Source organism: Myodes glareolus, chromosome 5, assembly GCF_982192425.1.
Source record: "Myodes glareolus chromosome 5, mMyoGla1.1, whole genome shotgun sequence".
In the NCBI taxonomy this organism is placed as follows: domain Eukaryota; kingdom Metazoa; phylum Chordata; class Mammalia; order Rodentia; family Cricetidae; genus Myodes; species Myodes glareolus.
In genome coordinates, this window is record NC_142030.1 from 52,171,298 (window position 1) to 52,190,893 (window position 19,596).

The 19,596-nt window shown below is 44.9% G+C and overlaps 1 protein-coding gene across 1 annotated transcript in view; it reads left to right on the plus strand.

Annotated features, from left to right (window-relative positions):
• The first annotated feature begins 1,014 nt into the window (after positions 1 to 1,014).
• Positions 1,015 to 19,596, plus strand: part of Fhit (fragile histidine triad diadenosine triphosphatase) — an 807,644-nt gene continuing 789,062 nt past the window's right edge. Inside the window, exon 1 of the mRNA XM_048421187.3 lies at positions 1,015 to 1,174. The gene's annotated coding sequence lies outside the window, so the exon portion shown is untranslated. The remainder of the gene's footprint in view (positions 1,175 to 19,596) is intronic.

The window sequence follows — 19,596 nt, forward strand, 5'->3', positions numbered from 1 at the left end:
CATTTAGAGGACACTGTTACCAGGGAAACTGAAGCCCCTTTTGGGATTCATAGCCTCATTAATAAGAGAAGTTATCAATGAACTCAAAGGGGAACTTGAGGACAATTTTATTAGAAGTTAGGGAAAAACAACGGGGGCGGGGTGGGCTTTAAACCCCAACAGCCATCAGGGCAAGAGGGAGAGAGGTCATTTCAGTTCAATAGATATGGACTAGCAGCCACCGGGCAAAAGGAGAGGGGGCTTCAGATCAAGAGTGAAAACGCCCAGGGTGTGAGGGAAAGCATTCTTAACCTTTGGCCAGTATCATAGAAAGGAATAAAGAAACGTAAAAACAGTAAGTTACTATTTCCCGAGTCCTCAGAAACAGGCAGAACTGTCTGATGCTGCGTGCTGTCTGAAAGAGCAGCAAGCATCTCATGGAGAAAGGTTTCTGGGTAGGACAGGCGCGCACCTCACTGATGGGGTAATTGTTTCCTTAGGATAGCCTGAGAGGCCAGGTCTTTTTCCTAGAGCTAGAGCTGGAACTTAGAACAAAGGCACCTTCAGTTTTTCAAATAACTCGAATTCCAGAGCTGACTTTCATCTGTCTCCTGTGACCTGGAGGCTGGAGGTGGGATCTAAAGTTCTAGTTAACCCGAGTCTCCAGTTCAGAGCTCCTGTAGCCACAGGACGTTTTCCGGGCCCTACTCCAAATCTGTGGGGCAAGAGAGAGTAGAAAAAAAGATGCAGGAGAGGGGAGGATGGGGGCTAATAATTTCTGAGCTAAACCTCCAGCCTACATGGCCTGGCAGCTAAACTGTTGATTTCCCTCACGTGAGATACCGGAGAGCAGGAAAAGGCTGTCCGGAAGGGTTACCCCAGCACCTCCACACTGCTTAGCTCGTGGTTTATTTAGGAAATAAAACAGCGCCCTGAGAAGCTTGCAAACAGAAGTGAGCGCACAGTGGCTTACCAGGAAGTGGGAGTCTCTGCCCGTGTCTGAGCAGGGAGAAAGGTCAGAATCGTCCCAGAGAGCGCGCGTTTGCCCCACCCCCACCCCGGCCTTTAATTGGGGCGGCTACTCTTTGATCTCACTTCCCGAGAGCCACTGCAGAGAATTGCCTGCCTGAGACGTCCTCTGCTTCCTTGGCCTTCTCTACACCCTGTGGATCAGTCCTCTGCTTGGGAAACCCAGGTACCATTAGTTCCCAGAGTACACAAATCCACACTAGAGGCTGCTGGGATCGGACACCACTGTGGGAGGAAGTCTTTTTCTGCAGTTAAGACTCTTTTCTCTACTCCTGATGGGGCTTTGTTTGGGGCACTGGAGTCGGGGGAGAAAAATTGCACGTGCTTTTCAGCAGAAATTCAAACCTCAAAGATAAGCACTTTTGTAAAGGAAATGAAACACCCTAAGGGGATGGCCGCCGGTGTGGGACTTCCCCTGGTGGTTTCCCAGTGGAGTGTGGCAGCCTCATGACTTGGGCCTCCTAGAGGCAAGTTAATGCTTGAAGAACTCTACTGACTTCCCGGCTCTGGTTGTCCATCCAAGAACCCATTTCCCTTTTACAGACTTAGGAACCAGCCAGTAATTTCCACAGTAAGTTATGGCAGGGACATGTGACCTAGATCGAGACAAATTCTAAACCGTAGCAAAGATCCTCTTCCATCCGTGGGTTGTTCAACTTTGACTTATGTTCCAGAACATAGATGACCACTGCCATGTATGGAGAAGGGGGGAAGACACAGGATGCACAGAGAAAGCTGATGGAATTCAGCCGGGTGGCAGGACAGCATGTTGGTTGTGTGTGTGTGTGTGTGTGTGTGTGTGTGTGTGTGTCTGTGTGATCTTTTTGACAGTATTGGCTGTGGATTTTATTTATCATATCTATTATATTGATCAAGTCCCTACCGTATTTAGAAACGTGCATAAAGGCTAGTGTGTAATAGGTATTATATCCAATAAAGAGAAAAATTATTACTTATGAAATACGAAGTGAATCTAGTCTAAGGATTCTGTTGAGTAATTAAAAGTGTGTGTGTATGTATGGTGCACGCCTGCATGTGTGTGCACAGAAAGAGGCCAGTTACTGATTCTTCAGGCTACATTGAAATTGGGGATTTTTACATTTCCTTTCTGTAAATTGTTAGCCTAGTTAGTAGTGAAGGCTGTTACTTTGCATTGTCCATTGCAAGTGACCATTGTTTAAAAATCTATGCACCAAAAACCACAGAATAGACTTGCAAGTGGCATTGAGTCTGCAACAAAAGGCAGTCACTTGGTGTAGTCTATCCCAAAACAGTTCTTGGCTAGAGGCTGAGAAGATGAACAGAGAGCTCAGTTGATGAGGACTTAAGTAGAACCCCAAAACCCACATTAAAAAAAGTTGAAAGTGTGGCATAAGTCTATAATCTTGGAGCTGTAGAGATGGAGACAGATGGACTCTGGGTTCCTGGCCAGCAGCCACGCCTAGTCTGCAAACTCCGTACTGGTCAGACCGTGTCTCCAAAAACATGGTGATTGGTACCTGAGAAGCTACAGTTGAGGTTTACTTCTGGGCTTCACAGGTAACAACAAATGTACACCCCATCACTACCACAAACACACAGTGCATGAGAGAGAAGCAGGTGGAGAGAGAGAGAGAGAGAGAGAGAGAGAGAGAGATCTTTGGCTAGTGAAATACTGCAGGCTATATTCTGCAGTTGGATGTCGGCTTTAATACAACTGACCTTCCATGAATCCTGTAAGAACGAAACCCGTGTGATCAGATTGCCTTATTTCTTCCCAGTGCTGTTCGAACACGGGATGTTTTCTTTAAGTAATGTATGCTAAATCTCCCATAGCAAACTTGATGAGCATTATCTTGGTCTAAGCTTTGAATTTAGAAATGAAAAGCAAAGAGCAAAGAAATGACCTGCCCCCGTTTGCTAGATGACAGGTCTTTTCTATGCATAGGCTGCAAATCAGGCGTGATTATCTTGTACTTGAAGGGGGAATTTAAGGAAATCAAGTTCTCCGCCTAATGGACTTTACCTGGGGCTCTTGTTAACTTGCTTTCTAATCCTTTCTGCATTTTGTATTAAGAAAAAAATACTTTCCTTCTGGCCGAGGGTACTTAATAGCATTTTGTGTAACTTCCCAACTCCTAAGCTTTCTCAGTGCCTTCCAAAGTCTGCTTTTCTTTCCTTCAAGCCCCAGGACTACACACCAACACAAATGCCACTGTCCTTTGTTCTTCATCTTGAAACTACCCCAGGGGACAAACTTTGGCGATCTACTTTTATTCCCAGTCTATATGCAAATTCCTGCATACTGTAAAGTTTTTTTTTCACACATTCTCCTCAGAAGCCTAAAGACTTCTGCATAATCTGTTCCTTAAAAGAAAATTAATTGATATTAATTAATCTTTTCCCCCTGGATGACATTTTTTTTTTCTTGATCTCTATGTTGGTAATACATCATTCAGTGTTCCTAATAACAGCTTGTGGCCGCGCCACTTATTCACTGGAGTTATTAAGTGCCCAGAGTGTTTCTTCTCAGGATATGCCTTACAGAGAAAAATTGCAGGTATTGCTTGCCAGTCTTCTGCAACCTACAGCAGCTATGAAGTGTTCTGAGCTCTCTGGGATGAGTGCTTTTTTTACTTCCTTCTTGTTTGACAGTAATTGTGAATTCCCTGGTTCAGTCCAGCAGATAATCTGTCTCCTCTGCATCTAAACAAGTACTGGGATGTTGAGGTGGGTTTTGTCATTGTTGTTACGATGTTGGCGTCACTTCTGATCCCAAAGGGCTGGCACCGCGCTGAGTGAAGCTCAGCTATGAAGGCTGAGTTAAGAGCCCCATTTGACGGCGTTGCAAATGTCAGTGGTGTAGTGTGTGATACCCTTGGTGGGAAGGGATTTCCCAAAGGAACCACACATCACTAGCATCCTCAGTACCAGTCCAGAGCTTATGAGAAGACCAGCAAACTCGGAAACTACTGGAATCATTGTTACTCCCCACCCCTTTCCTGGTCTCTCCACTGCCACTCCTGCTCACACATTAGATACTCAGAGGACTCCGTACTCTGAAAATGTGTTCATGATGAGAAGTCGATCATTTCACCTGGGTTAGTCGAGTTGAAATACAATCCTGTAGGACACTTTTCTCTTTCCCTTCATCTTCAGTATAGTTTTCTCCGAAACCTCTTTGGGGTTATGATAATGTAGACTCACCTTTATGTTAAACATCATATCTTTATTTCCATGTGTTTTCTATCTAGTGCTTATAGTGGCCTTATGCAGTATTGCTCCCAAAATTCACTTGCCCCTTGAGATCACCTAGGGAGTGTCCAAAAATGAGGTGATGGCTACACACTGAAATCTCACATGCTAGTGAGTTAATAGTATGCAAATTATTTCTCAAGGTGTTGCATCTTGAAACATACACTCTGGCCCATTGCTGTATATATACCTGTAATTCCAGCATACAAGAGGCTGAGGCAGAGGAACAAAAGTTCCAGGCCAGCGTGGGCTTGCATAGACAGACCAGATGAACAAACGAAGCATCCCAGGGCACTAAACTACCAAGCATTTCCGCCAGGCAAATAGGGATGCTGAGAGTTCAAAACCAACTGTAATCTTCAAACACAGAGACAATCCTACAGGTTTGTTACTCCAGAGATGTGTACTCGGAGAAGTAGTGAGAGCTCCCTGTCTTCCCTCATCTTGGTTTCTCCCCTGTAGCACAATCAATAAAAACTCAGAGACAAATTGGAGTTCAACCTGAAGGTCAGAAAAGTCTCCAGGAATCTCGGAATGAAACTGTGTCTGAGAGCTGTCTCCTCTCTTCTTATGTTCCTCTCTAGTTCTGGGATTAAAGGCATACACCACCACCACCCTATTTCTATGACAAACTAGTGTGGCTACTTTGATTAAAGGTGTGTGTCACCATTGCCTGGTCTGTAAGGCTGACCAGTGCAGCTGTTTTACTCTCTGAACTTCAGGCAAGCTTTAATTATTAAAATACAAATGAAAAAAATCACTACACTACTCTCTGTCTCTCTCTCTCTCTCTCTCTCCCTCCCTCCCTCCCTCCTTCCTTCCTTCCTTCCTAAATACATGGATAGACAGATGGATAGATAGGCAGACAGATAGATGATAGGTAGAAAAAAAAGAAAGAAGAAGAAAAAAAGGAAAGGAAAGGCAAAGAAAGGAAGGAAGGAAGACAGACAGATGATAGATATACCCTAGATAGGCAGGGCTTCCTCAAGACAGAAAATTTCAGGATTTCCTTCCATCTTCCCACAGATTCTTAGCAAGGCCTATTAACTTAACCATGAATCCAGTTTGTAATATAATTGACTTTGAAATAAAATTCTGCTTTCGGAAAAAAATTCCAGTCTTTTCTTAGAATGCTGGAAGGAACTGGATTGGTTTCCTTGGGTGACCATGAGCTATCCCCAGAAGCACCCAGAAAGAGAGAAATGCTGGTAGCAACATAAGCTCAGAGGCCATTAACTGTTCTTTATCCTGGAACCTAAAAATAGAATTCCATTTAAAAAAATATTGCCTGGAATTCTACCTTGCCCTCTGTCAACCTTCTGCTGAATTAGGTAGAAAATGTATCAGCTATAGCAAGAGGTACATTTGGGTTTCAGGCCCAGAACAGACATGTGCTTGGAGGAAACCGTGCTGGGGACTGGGAGGGTATGAGGCCTGGCTTTACCAGTCTTAGTATACAAAGACAAGAGCAGATGTTGGACAGGAAAGAGAGGCTCTCCGCCATGAGGACACATGAGCACACATCTTTGAAAGTGTGCTAAAGTGGGAAGCTGACTTCTGAGGATACTTCATCCCACGTGCAGCCACGATGGCTGCTGACCTCAGAATAACTCCTCCTCCTGTGAATAATGAGCAAGGTCAAGAGGAGGAGCTCCACCTACAGCTGCAGAACTCTTTAGAAGCGGACTTTCTGGAGACTTTATTAAAGGTTGGCTTCCTGATGTGAGTTTTAGTTCTTCGCTTCAGGCATTGGATTGTTTCTGAAGTGTCGAGAGGTCTGAAGATGATTCCACTCTCACTGTCAACCTTTGACTACGTAGCGTGGAAACTCAGGGTCTAGTTTTTAAACCAGGGTTTTCTGCACTTGTCTATGGAATTTCAACTGCTGTTCATTTTGTTTTAAGATCAGTATTACTTTCCTCTTTCCTTACATCTATGCTATATTTCTCTGTTATCTTTTCTTTTTAGGGAAAAGCAGGTCAGAATTTCATGGCGAGGAAGAGAGAAGTAGGAACTAGGCTTTATAGCCATTATCCATCAGCTCAAAGAGGTGTGGAGTTTGCATTTGGGGTCAGAGCAGTTTCAGGTGGACCAGAGGGCCTGGATATTGATCAGTAGTGTTATTACTTGGTGCTAGGTACTGGTTCTTTGAATCCCTCCTCCCCCGCCCCTTGTGCCCTACTGCAACTCTGTAATTCCACCCATCAGTACGTCTTACTGAATCTTCACTGCTATCTTACTGACTAGATTCAAGTTCTCTCCCTTTGTCTCTGGCTCCTCCCTGTATTCTCCCAACATCTCCCCAGCGCTCTCGCTTGCCTCTGTAGTCCATTCTCTTTGCAGGACGCAGATTCTGCTGCACCGATTTCACAGAACTTTCTTCCTTAATCCACTCCAAAGGATGCCCTGTCAATATAAGCAAAGTTTTAATGATTTAGCCCTATTTCTGTGTATTTTAGTCAAGCTTAGCTTGGATGAAGTTTTCCTTTAAAGGGTCTGGAGAGCCCTCCCCCCAAAGCAAGCCTTTTCCTGGCTTTTTAATTCTCACAATTCTCAAACAGTGAAGCCAACCAAAGAATGAGTGGACAGTATGTGGCTTTAGTCTTAGCCAAGGCAGCTAGTTCAGGACTTAGCAAAATCTTAAGAAATAAATGACTTACCTAATTTTCTACGAATGTTATAATAATTTACCTAAGTTTCTAGTAATCAACTGGTTGATGTTATTTTACCTACAGACAATTTGATGACTTTCTTACTTTTCTGTCCATTTAAAAATTGCATTTTTCAGATTTATACATTCTGGAATTCTACATACACACATCAAATTGCTGCAGATTCCGAGGGAGCAGGTCTCTGGTGGGGTGGGGCTGAGAATTCATGCTCCTCTCATCTAAGTGGTAAGGGGTCTAGCACTGAACCCTGTGATTTGGCAAACTATTGTGATCTTTTATCTGAAGCGTAGCTTTCTCTTAAAACCTGAGAATGGGAGATGAGCAGGCCACCCTAAGTAACAACTAGTTCACATAGCTCTTCCTGACTCCTGCTCTCTGAGGAGCTGCACCTGCCAGCTAATCTCCAGTGCATCCCAATGTCATGTTCAACTACATGAAACCATTCTGTTTTCGCCTAGCTCACCTAACTGTCTGAAAACTGTGTTTTTACTTTTTTGGGGGACAGAATCAGAGATTGGAGCCTGATTTTCTCAGTTAACTGCTGTCTTCTCATCATTGTGAATGGCAAAATTGAAGCATGTAGTCATCAAATGCTGTAACAGGGAGTAGTTACCACAGGCCAACCTGACTACACACGGGGACCATTTCCTTCATTGTACACCCAGGCCCTTAGAAAGACCGGTTTGTGATATTGTTGAATAATGAATGAGCACCTGAGCTAAACACATAGAAGAAAGCACTAAGCTAAACATGAGTTCATTAAGTTTCTAATAATCAACTGGCTGGTGTTACTTCCTCTAAAGACAATCTGTCTATTTAAAAATTGTCTTTTTCAGATTTATGCATTCTGGGCAATAAGAAGTGGGATATGTTTTGATGTTAAGCCATCAGTAGCAGTCTCTTTAAATTATTTTACTTTTTCAGGATCTTTTTCCTCTTGTCTAGAGGCTGCTAAAGATGGCTCCGTTTGGTCAGAGCCCATTGTGCACGGACACAGGCAGGCACCGGTGCAGGCATTATTGAGAAAGAATGAACCACCAGGCACCTGTCTTCATCCCCGTTTTTCTTCAAATGGTATCAGAGCCACAGATTTCAGTCCCTGGGCTATCTTTTTTAAGTCAGCTTGGATAATGGCCTGGATTTTTTTTTTTCATTTCTCCAAGAAGAATGGACTATTCACCCGTACTCTGTCCAAATGGCTATTGCAGATTTGGTCATTTCAACATCCTTGATGGAAGTTGACTTTTTTTTCTTCTTCTCATCTGAGGCTGGGGGGAAAATGGCTCAAACAATCTTTGACTATCTTTTGCTCAATCCATGTCCACTTGCAGGGATTTGTGCCTTTACGACTTGGCTGTAACTGTCTTAATCATGGAAGGCACAGGAGAGAGAGGGAATACATTAATTTTGTTGATAAAAATTTGTCTTTGGAGCTGGGGAGCTGACTCAGGTGGTGAAGTATTAGCCAGGGATTTGAATTGGATCCTTTTAATGAGTTCTGAGCCAGTGAGAAACCTTGTCTCAATAAATAAGTAGGGAGATAAATAAATGATGATTTTGTGGTACCTAAGAGCACCCAGAATTATCCTCTGGCTTCCACATACATATACATGCCTGCACACACACACACACACACACACACACACACACACACACACAGAGTCTGTGTTCAGTTATTTTGAAAGAATAGTTGCATGAAAGTTTGGCCCGCATGTTGACGTGTGTGACCTGGTCATGTTGATGTCTGTGATCTGTGCTGCTGTAGAGGACCATGTTAAGGTTCATGGCCCATGTTACCACGGGAGGCCTTGGGAAGGTGCATAGTCTGTGCTGCCTCCTGAAGCCTTGTTGATGCCCTTGGCCCGTGCTGTAGGCAGACACCACGTGGAAGTCTGTGATCTGTTCTGCTTCTGATTATGACGGGCAGGGAAGCGTCTTTTTTGATTTTAAAATTTTTATTCATTTTACATACCAACCACAGTTCCCCCTCTTTCCCCTCCTCCTAATCCCCCCACCTCCCCACACCCTTCATCCACTGCTCAGAGAGGGTAAGGCCTCCCATGGCGAGTCAGTAAAACCTGGCATATCAAGTTGAGGCAGGACCAAACCCCTCCCCTCCGCATCAAGGTTGAGCAAGGCATCCCACCATAGGGAATGGGCTCCAAAAAAGCCAGCTCATGCACCAGGGATAGATCCTGTTCCCACTGTCAGGGGCCCCACACACAGACCAAGCCACACAACTGTCACACACATTCAGAGGACCTAGTATAGTTCCATGCAGGCTCCCCAGCTGTAGGTCCATAGTCTGTGTGCTCGCACTAGTTTGGGTCAGCTTTCTCCGTGTCCCCTGCTCTGCATGCACGCCCCCACCTCTGCCTGAACTTGGCCCCTTTGCTCATATAATTCCTCCTCCCTCCCTCTCTTTGACTGGACTCACAGAGCCTGGCCCAGTGCTTGGCTGTGGATCTCTGCATCTGCTTCAGGGAAGCTGCTTTAGCGTGGTATGAATGGCTGCGGATTCGCCCTGGAGAATGAGAGACATAGAAAGAGTCTAGACAGGAAGCTGTGGAAGAGAACACTGACAAAAACTGTGATAGAGATTGAAGTGTAGCTCTTCACGGCGGATTGCTTCCAGCAGGGGTGGTCGGGAAGGACCCAGTTTTCTTTAAGGGGCTGGCCACTGAGAGTTTGACCATGCTCCAGGGACTGTATGGGCAGCACAAATTGGACTTGTTGTTTTCTTCTCTTTTTCTTCTTTTGTTTTCGAGGAGCTCTCAAGCGGGGGGTGGGGGGAGCGATGAGCCTGGGAGGGCTGGGAAGTGAATGTGATTGGGGCACATTATGTGACATTTCCAAATAATCAATAAAAATACTATGCTAAAAATAAGTGTGTCAACAGGGCTCTCTGCTTCTTTACCGTGGAGAAGCCTCTTCGCCACTGTAACCCATCCGTTAGGTTAAACATCAACTACCTTGATTCTTTGTTTTGGGAGAGGATGGGCTCTTAAGTCGACCATCCTTTGGACTGGAAGAGTGGGACCTTCCAAGGGTCTCTGAACTAGCAACAGGGACACGGGAGAGGGCCAGGAGTGAATTCACTTTGCAATCGTCTGATGCTCACTGATCCTGTGCGAGTGGCAATGGGTGTGAGGGCAAGCGACAGGCTCATTTTCTCTTCAGAAAAGAACTCTCTCTCTAGCCTCTATCTGTGGCCCTTACTTTGATCTTCCCTCGCGACCACACATGCTATGTTAGGATGAACATCTCCTACCCTGCCTGGAGACAACCTGGCGCTTACTTCCTTAGCCAATGCTGACATGCTTGTGAAGGGAGGCTTATAACCTAAAGTAGGATAGGGGTTGCCTTCCTGTCTTTCCTCCCTTCCAGTGCCGTGGAAGGTGCACGTCTCAGAGTCTTCACAGTGAGCCGGTCAGGCAAGGCCCATGCAATTTTTCCTATAGACTTACACTGTCCACCTGGCCTCTCAATGGTGGTGGAACAGAAGCATTCGCACAAGTCAAGTTGATGTTTCCCTGTAGATTCTCAAAGGTAAATGACAACGGCTCAGTCATTCATAAAGCTCTTTTTCCTTCCACGTGCGACTCAGGTCTGAGTTGCAGGGAAGGCCTGTAAGCAACCTGGACTTCGGACAGCTTTCCCTGCTTCAAAGGAGATCACCACCTAGATGAGGCAGAAAAACAGATGCACACTTATGTTTGTGTGCAGGCTGTGTATTTGGTTTGTCTCTAGGAAGTGAGTGGGATGGGGAGCAGAGTGACCACGTACACACCTTCGTGCGCCATGTTCATTCTTGTGGAGAAGACCTCCTTCTCATGTGACAAATTGTGTTGATAGCCATGGTGAGGGAAGACAATGACTCTAAATCTATTAGCACATTGGCCTACTTATGCGCTTAAAACTATGCCGTGAGTTCCAGGACAGCTAGGGTTGTTAGACAGAGAAACTCTGCCCTCAAATTCCCCAACCCTGTCTTGAAACACCCCCCCCACCCCCCAAAAGAGAAAACTATGCAGTTTCCACATCAGAGCAAACCATATCATACTTTTGTATTCTTAACTGTCATCTGGAACTTTTGTGAGCTATCACAAGAAATATCTGACCTTGACTCCCTAAAATGTAGGGTACTATCTGGCCCTCAGCAACCTGGCATGCATCCAGGAAAATTGCCATTATAAGGTGGCTGGTTTCCATGGCCACCAATGTAGGAAGCCTCCAACATCTTAGCAAACAGACTTAAGCATTAGGAAGGTTTGGAAAACAATTATATTTGCTTGAGAATGCATGTAGGGTACATAGGTTTGTAGGGAAGTGTCATAAGTCCCCACAAAAGGCAGATGCTTCTCACATTCTAGAGCTGGGAGGTTAAACAGCCCCAGATACATACGCTTCCACTCAGGAGATTAATGGGGAAAGGAAGGTCTGTGTTAGCACACCCTGGCTAGGCAAGAGAACTTTTGCGGCAGAGCTTTGGAGGAGCTGAATATCACACTAAGCACTGGTCTCTCAAGTAAAAGCAATTGCAGTAGTGATTAGAAAGGAAACATCAATAAGGAGGCAATAAATCCTTATGAAATGAAAACTTGCTGGGAATGTCCTTTTAGCAAATCAAAGGCCAGCAGGGATATCTCACTAGCAGTGGCCAGAGAGACATTGTAAGAGGCCGTGACTGTAACCAGGTGTGCCATAGGAAGTGTGGGCCTTGCTCTTTCCCCTGTACAGTGACCCAGCTTTTGGCATCCTTTCTAAATGCGTCCTCTGAGGGCTTCATGCTTTCTTGCTTTGCACAGAATTTCATGGGAGTCAATACCCCAGGGAAATTTTTAATTGTCTCCTTATTTCTCCTCATTCCTTGTACTGTTAAAAATTAACACTACTGTGGATCTACAGGGTTTGCTCATTAGTAATAAGCTTGACATTTGCTAATATAAAACTATGAATAAACCCACTCATTTAAAAATTATGTCACAATCAGAATGTTCCCGTGGAAGCTGGAAGCCCAAGGAAAAAAAATGTGGTCTTTAGATATTTATTAGCAAGATGATTAGTTAGGATATTACCACAGAATGCGATATTTCAATGCTGGGAGTTTATTATTTGTTCTCCTTACTGAAAAAGCCCAGGTGCTGGCCAATGCCCATGTGACCACATCTTCCTCTGAAATGGGCGGAACCATCTCAGCTGCTGTGAACGGTGTCTGTAGATCATTAGTCCAAAGCCTGAGCCTGGAATGACAACTATGCCTTTTGTTAAACTGGTGTATGTTCATCATGCACACTGCTTTGCTCCCTAGAGACAATCTCTTTCAAGTACACAATGTATTCAGCTATATTCACTCCATGATTTTGAAATTCCCACCTGTGCCTCCTCTTCCCTGCTTCTCCTTCCTTCCCCAGTCTTCATTCTGCTTTTGTGTCGTAAAGTGGCATCCCTAAACATATCCACAAGGAAGAGAAAGTATGTGATATTTGCCTCTTGGTGTCTGGCTCCTTCCTCTTTATACTGTGATCTCCATCTGCATAACCTTTCTGGTGAGTGACGTAATTTCACTGTATGAAAGCGAGTCTGAGGGATTGGGATCACTTTCCGTTCTTCTGCATGTGGAGGTCCGGCTTCCATGGCGCTGTTGAGGATGCTGGCTTTTCTCCAGTGTGTGTTCACCTTCTTTCAAATATCAAACGATTGTATCTGTGTGGGTTTAATTGTGGGTCCTCTACTGTACCCCACTAATCAACGTGTCTGTCCATGTGCCGGTACCACACTGTTTTAGTTACTATAACTCTGCAGTATAACTTAACTTATAGGTGACGCCTCGAGGATACTCATTTTGCTCAGCACTGTGTTGACCCTCTTGAGTTTTTTTTTTTAATGCTTCTGCATGATTGTCTGAATTTTTCTTCTGTGTCACTTGCTACTGTAATTTTAATGGAAGCTGCAGTGATTCTTTAGAACACTTTTGATCCTACAGACATTTGCAATGCTTCATCCCCTCTATGACCATAGGTGGGCTTTCAGTTTTCTAAGACCTTCAGTTTCCTTCATGTTTTAAAATGAACACAGAGATCTTCTTCGTTTGACTTTTCTTCTTCTTCCTTCTCCCCCTTCATCTGCTTTGCTTTGTTTCTCTGTGTAGTCCTGTCTACCCTGGAACTACCTCTGAGGATCAGACTGGCCTCCAACTCTGAGATCCGCCTTCCTCTTTCTCCCTAGGGCTGGCTTTAAAGGCGTGTGCCCCCACTACCAGGCTGAGACCTTCATTTCTGTGTTCAGTTTATCCCTAAGCATTTTCTTCGTTTTGGAGTCTGCTGTGACCGAGCTTTGTCTCTTCTCTTTCTTGCTGTGTTTATTCCTGGCAAATGGACAGGCTGTTGGTGTTGCTTTGTGTGCTGCTGGTTTGCTAGGAGTGGTTGGAGTCTTCTGGTGGAGTCTGTAGGTCTCTTATGCTCATATCGTTTGCAGACAGGGGTACTTTACTTCCTTTCCTTTGCTGTTGTTTTTATTGCACTTATTAGAAAATCAAGACAATTTGCATTCCAAGCATTTATTAAAATGTATGTGATACTTCCTTTTATTTTGCTGTTTTGTAATGTTTGGTTTTCTCCTAAGCTTTGCCTGTTTGTTTGAGGTTGTAGCCCGGTTTAGTCTTTCCTGGGGCCTCGTGGGAGTGGCGAGCTCATCAGTGTACAGGCTCTCTTCGGTTATGTTCTCTAGTGCAGACATAAGAGTCTTCAGCTTCTTTCGTTCATGTTTATCGTGGAGTTTTTCTTCCTCCTCCAGTTCTGAAGCATGACTTCGGTGGATAATCCAGACCGGCAATCACTGTCACTCAGAGCATGGAATTCAGAATTTTGTGTCCTCTTGACTCAGAGGATTTCTGTTGCGAAACTGGCAGATTTTTCTTTATATCCGACTTGGTACCCTTGAAGTGCTTAATATTCCCCTTTTTGGTTCTGTATATTTAGTCCTTTAATGATAATATGACATTGGAAATTTTTCTTTGAGTCTTATTTGCTTGGGTTTTTTGTTTGTTTGTTTGTTTGCTTGGGTTTTTTTTTAGTGTCTCTGGGATATAGGTTGCCATCTCTTTCTTTGACTTGGGATATTGTCTGTTAGGTTTTGTTTAACATATTTTCTACATCTTTAGCTAGAACAGCTTTTACCTCTTCAATGTCCATGATTCATGCCTTTGGCCTTTTATTGGTGTCACTCCGACCTTACATGTTCTAGCCACACATTCTTCACTTCTTCTTGTGAGTGTCTCAGTGTTCTAACCCATGGACTTAGTCTTCAATCCCTGCTACCCTGTCTTTCAGTTGATCCATGGATGTTACTTCCCGTGACACTCTTACAGTTTGACTTACTGAGCTCCTAATTTCCAAATTTTAGTTTGAGGTTTTCAACATTTCTTTTTCATTGAGTTTCTTTCTTGTATGATGTTTTGATACCCTTGTCATTTAGCAGTTTGTCTCCACTCTGAGTTCATTCCGGAGTCCATTCCCGTCCTCTTTTATTCTGTTAAACACTTTTGCAATTGTTTTAGAATTCCTTGGGATTTTGTCCCATCTGCTCTCACTGGGATACATTGCTGTCGAATTGGCAATGATTGTGGGGGCCATTTCCTGCTTCTTGTGTTGAGATTTGCACAGATGGAATGAGGTCTCTGGTTGGAAACCCTCAATGTTCACGGTGGCTATGGAGTGAGGTTGAGGTGTTGATTCACTCTGCAGGACTGGAGTCTAGCAGCTCAGCCCTCGGGGGTACCTTGTCCAGTCTCCAGTGAGAGGAGGGCACTCTTCAAGAGGTTCACTGTCACTCCTGGATATGCCCGGAGTGAGAATACAGTGCAGCCCGCTGAACGAACCTGCCTCCTGAGAAGAGGGGAAAGCTCAGCGTGGTGTATATTTGATATTTATAACTAAGGGTTAACATCAGAGCAAGGGATCAAAAAATAGAAGAGGTAAACAGACGGGGTGGGCAATGCAGAGGAATGGAAGCGATAAGGCAGCTGCAGTTATAGACAGAATGAAAAGAGAAACTGGCAAGTGAAGGCTACCTAGCTAAAATAAGCCCAGCCCTCAGGAGGCGGAAGGTGTGACTCCAAGCGAAATAAACAAACAAAGAAGGCATTGGTAGTTGTGAAGGGATGCAGAAGGACAAAGCTGGGTCGCCAACTTGAACTGAGGAATTAAACAAGACAGGTCTAAAAGAGAACAGCTTTAGTGGGCAGAATATGTGTGCAGCTCTTCCCGGGGCAGAGCGGCTGACTTGCTTCTGTTCAGTACGCTTTGGGAGTGGAGTTACCACCCTGCCCCCGTGTATTCCCTCACAGGGAGAGGTGTGGACGCTGGTGATACTCTGTGTCCGCGTTCCATGGGTACCCGAGCTTACTCTGCGTCTATGCTGACTTTCGGGGGGGGATGTTTGGCTGCCTTTTCCCTGAGGAGGAGCAGGTGCATACCCCATCTCAGTGAGGGCCCTCGTATGAGGAGAGAACAAGTACCAGGTCTGTTTCTGTACCCGCTCCAGTATATCGCTCAGATCAAATATCCACTCCAAAGAATAGCGCAGTTCCAACTCGGCTTACCCCCCTTGATTGGAAGGGTTCTGCAGGCCAGGTTTCAGGGTGTAGGCCCCTGGCTTTAGCTGCAGGTTCCCAGCATGAACCATGCAGAAAGGGATCCTGGTTCTCCCTACCTGTCACAAGAAAGGACTTCTCATCTCTGCTCCAGTGGACTGTCAGGAAGACAGACTTTCCTGACACCACACCTGTTTTGCCCTAAGGGAGGCCCATGCATGGCTTCTCTCTCTGCTTTCATCTTCACCCCTGCTTCTCCTCCCCCCTCACTTCTTTCTCTCACCCCTTCCCTCCTCCATTTTTTAAATTATCGTTTTTAAAACCACAATGCAAGTTTTCTTAGGCAATCTCTCTTAGTCTCCAGCCCGGTTAGGACCTCTTCAATTAGAATTACTCCCCCTTATAGCCTAGCCCACCTCTTAGCATGACTGGGACCTAGTCGTACTCATTTGGTTTATTACTATTTGTCCTGAAAAGCAGCATCTTCCTGCCCTGTGGTGATACCAGTGGATTGGTAACAGGTTTATGCAAGGCTCTTGGTAAGCTTCGGCTGTGGGATATGTTGCGGTTAATCAGGCAGGGTTGTGGGAGGTGAAAGTCACTGAATCCATGCCACATGTGTGCCCTCCAGGAACCCAAGCAGTGAGCTTACCAAGTGGCTTCCACTTTCTTCAGTGGAGGCCTGAGTTGCTGGGAATCTGTGTTCAGAAGGGCATTTCTCTTTTTCCTGGGCTCTGTGGTAGGAGTACCCAACGCCGCTACCTTAAATTTCCAAGGAGCCTGGCATGGACCTTGCAGCGGCTTTTTATGTCGCTGCTTCATGTGGCTGTTCACGTGGATTAGATGGGAAGGCAGGCTGGGGAGATGGCTGAGAAGAGCCACGGGAGTAGCATGGGCCAGGGGCTGGAGCGCGCCTGTCTGTGCTGTCTGCTATGTGTCCAGGGACCGCTGCTCAGAGCTCAGACACACAGAGGCAAGAACAATGGCCGCAGTTAAGTTGTGCCAACAAGGCCCCTGCCCCAGAGCGACTCTCAGAATAAGGCTCATCTGAAAAGGTCACTTAGAACCAGGTCAGAACTTTTCGAGAGAAACATTAAAACCATTTTTATTTATTGCTGTTTTGAGGAACAATGGTCCTTCTTTCTATCTGTCAAAAAGTCAAGATTCAACCGGATTAGTTACCAATAGCTAACATATGAAAAATTATTTTAAAAGCCAAGTGCCTTCAGATGGCAAAGCTCAAGAGTTTCAATGTTGGGAGAACATTTCCCATCATTTCTCACAAATTCGAATTAATTTCTCAGTGGTACTTGTGCACTTAATTAGAGACTGCTTGTTATCCTTTTGATTATGATGCCATATTCTCAACCTACTTAACAGTGAAGGTTTTGATAAATTACACCCAGCAGCAATACCCTCAGAGTAGCCTGGCTCCCAACTGACTAGTTTCTCTGATGTCACGAGAGAGATAAGGAGAGCTTGATGGGATGTATGGCCTGCCCGTTCGACAGTGTGACCCCTCCTATGGCCACACCATGGACGCTGAGTCAACTTTATATCTGTGTGGAAGGAGACATGCTAACTCCATGAACAGAACCAATGGGGCACTTGAAAAACATAGCATTCATGACACCGTGTCTTGTGGCTTTGTTTGTTTGCTGTGTTCTTCCTCACGTCACCATGTCTCGTTCTATGATCATCTGCCTGCAGGAAGTAACCATTCACATTAAATTAAATTGCATTAAGTTACTACACATGTTTTCTAGCTGCTTCCATATCGTGGTTGATGCCCTTTACCTTCAGTGGGGGGTGTCTTGTCAGAATCATGCTGACCCCATGTACTGTTTGCAGAAATGGTATCTTGGACCTTCATAAAGCTGCAAAGGAAGGACTCCTTTGTCCCCATGCTGTGCCCAGTATGGTGATCTTTGTGGACTGGAGGAAGCAGCTAAGGGGACACAAGCAGAGCTTTACCCACTAGGGAAATATGACGGACACTGCCCTTACGCTCTGCTTCCAGTGTCTTTGCCCATCACTCGGTTGTCTTCCTGGGCCCTCAGGTCTCCCTGCCCTTCAGAGCACTCCTAGTGGCCATTTGGTTTACTGCAGACCTTTAAGCTTTTAGTTAAACAGAGATGCTTCTTTTCCGTGAGTTTTGCTTGACTCTATACAGACTCTATAGACTGATAGTGTTGACACATACTAAATGTAGGTCCAGTGTTGTGTGTAGGCCCCGGCACATGGCAGTGTTCAGACAATAACTGATACTGGTATGAGTTCTTTTGCTATTAAGAAAAGGTTAGAAAGTCTGGAAAGAGATAGAGTAGAGTTGGCCACATATTCTCCAGTTAACTTCTTATGGGGAAGGAGGCACATTTTCTGTCTCCTGTAAATTTTGTCTGTCTTTCCTAGGTGCTCAGAAAACTCTAGATGATGATCAGAATCTGTCTGACATCTGGGTTGGGGCCAGAAACTGACCACTGTGGGAGTATCAGGAAAGGCCTGTGTACCCACAGATCACCCAAGTGACTGCGGGCCTATTTTTCTTTGAAGTTCTGGAAGCGATCAAAAGTAGGAATAAGAAAATGATCAATTAGTAGTGTTCCTTTTGAGAAGTTTCAGCTCCAGGAAGCCCTTTTAAACAGCAGAGATAAGGACAAAGAGGCCGGAAACAGAATGAAACAGTGAGACATTATTATGGGGGAGGTAATCACCAGTGTGGAAATGAGTGGGACCACACAGGAAAGCTGTTCGAGTCAGTGTGAATCACGGGGGCAGGAGTGAATGCATAATAACCACCCTGCAAACTCCGGCTCTCCCGCTGAAGCCCGCCTGTGCACAGAAGCGTCCCACCTGGCCCGAACAGTGGGATCCCTTGATGGGATTCAGGTGTGGGTCTCAGTCTGCTCACTCATTAGTGTTTGATGGTGCTCCTCGGCAGGCAGCCTCAGCTTCATTACTGTTCATAATACCAATCGAATAATTAAAAGTTTCCTGTGTCTAAATGGGGGGCAGACAGAACGAAAGGGTAATAAGATGGGTAGGAAGGGACATCCCCTGATGGGTGCCTGTCATAGTAAGAGGGTGAAGAAATGAAAAAGAGGTGGGGGGGGAGAGAGAGGTAGAAGGAGGGAGGGAGGGAAGGAGGGAGAGGAAGACACACATACACATGCACACACACATGCACACACACACACAGACAGACAGAGAGAGAGAGAGAGAGAGAGAGAGAGAGAGAGACTGAGGACTCCCGTTATCATTGTATATGTTATTATTATATTATTCCCAGAGTGCCAGGAAGATGTATGGCACAGGGAGACAGGAAGGCATTTGTGAGATAGAGAAGGAGCAGAACTCGCAGTGAAGGAGGCTGAGCTGATGGTGTGCTGTGCATCCCTTATGGTAGAAGACAGACCAAGACTCTACTGCATTCAGGTTCATGTTTTACAACAGAAGCTTGTTGAACAGGAAAGCTCCATTTCGAGACCCTTAAATGAGAACCTTTCTTGATGGTTGCTGGGTAAATAGGTTCTGCCCGTGATAGTTTTAGTGAGGATAAACTCAGAGGCTAGAATTTGATTATTACCATTTCATTTAACCAATATCGTATCAGAGTCTGGAAAAACTCAGTGGGTGGGTGGGGGGGGTTTGTGATGGCTTTGGGGTCAAGGCCTTGGATGCAGCCCTTGCAAGTTTTCAGTGGGCTTTCCATTCATTATAGAGGGGAGTTAGACATAGTTTCATGTATAGCTTTAAACTTATCCCCTCATGAGGTTGTGTGAACTGTGATGCAATGTTGAGCAGTAAATTTATCAGTCATGAAATTATGTTGTATATAACACAATTAGAAATTGCTGAGTATAGAGGAACCCTGCAAGCAGAAGGCAGCCTATACATTACAAGTGACACATCGCTGTACTTGACACTGTAATTAACTCGACACTGTCTTAGCAAAAATCTTTATAAGTGGCATTGCTTTGCCACATGCACACAAACACGCATAAAGTCCACATCAGTCAGAAATTGATAGAATAACCTTTAGTGTGTGCAGAGATAGTAACCTTATTATACTAATTTGTATATAAAATT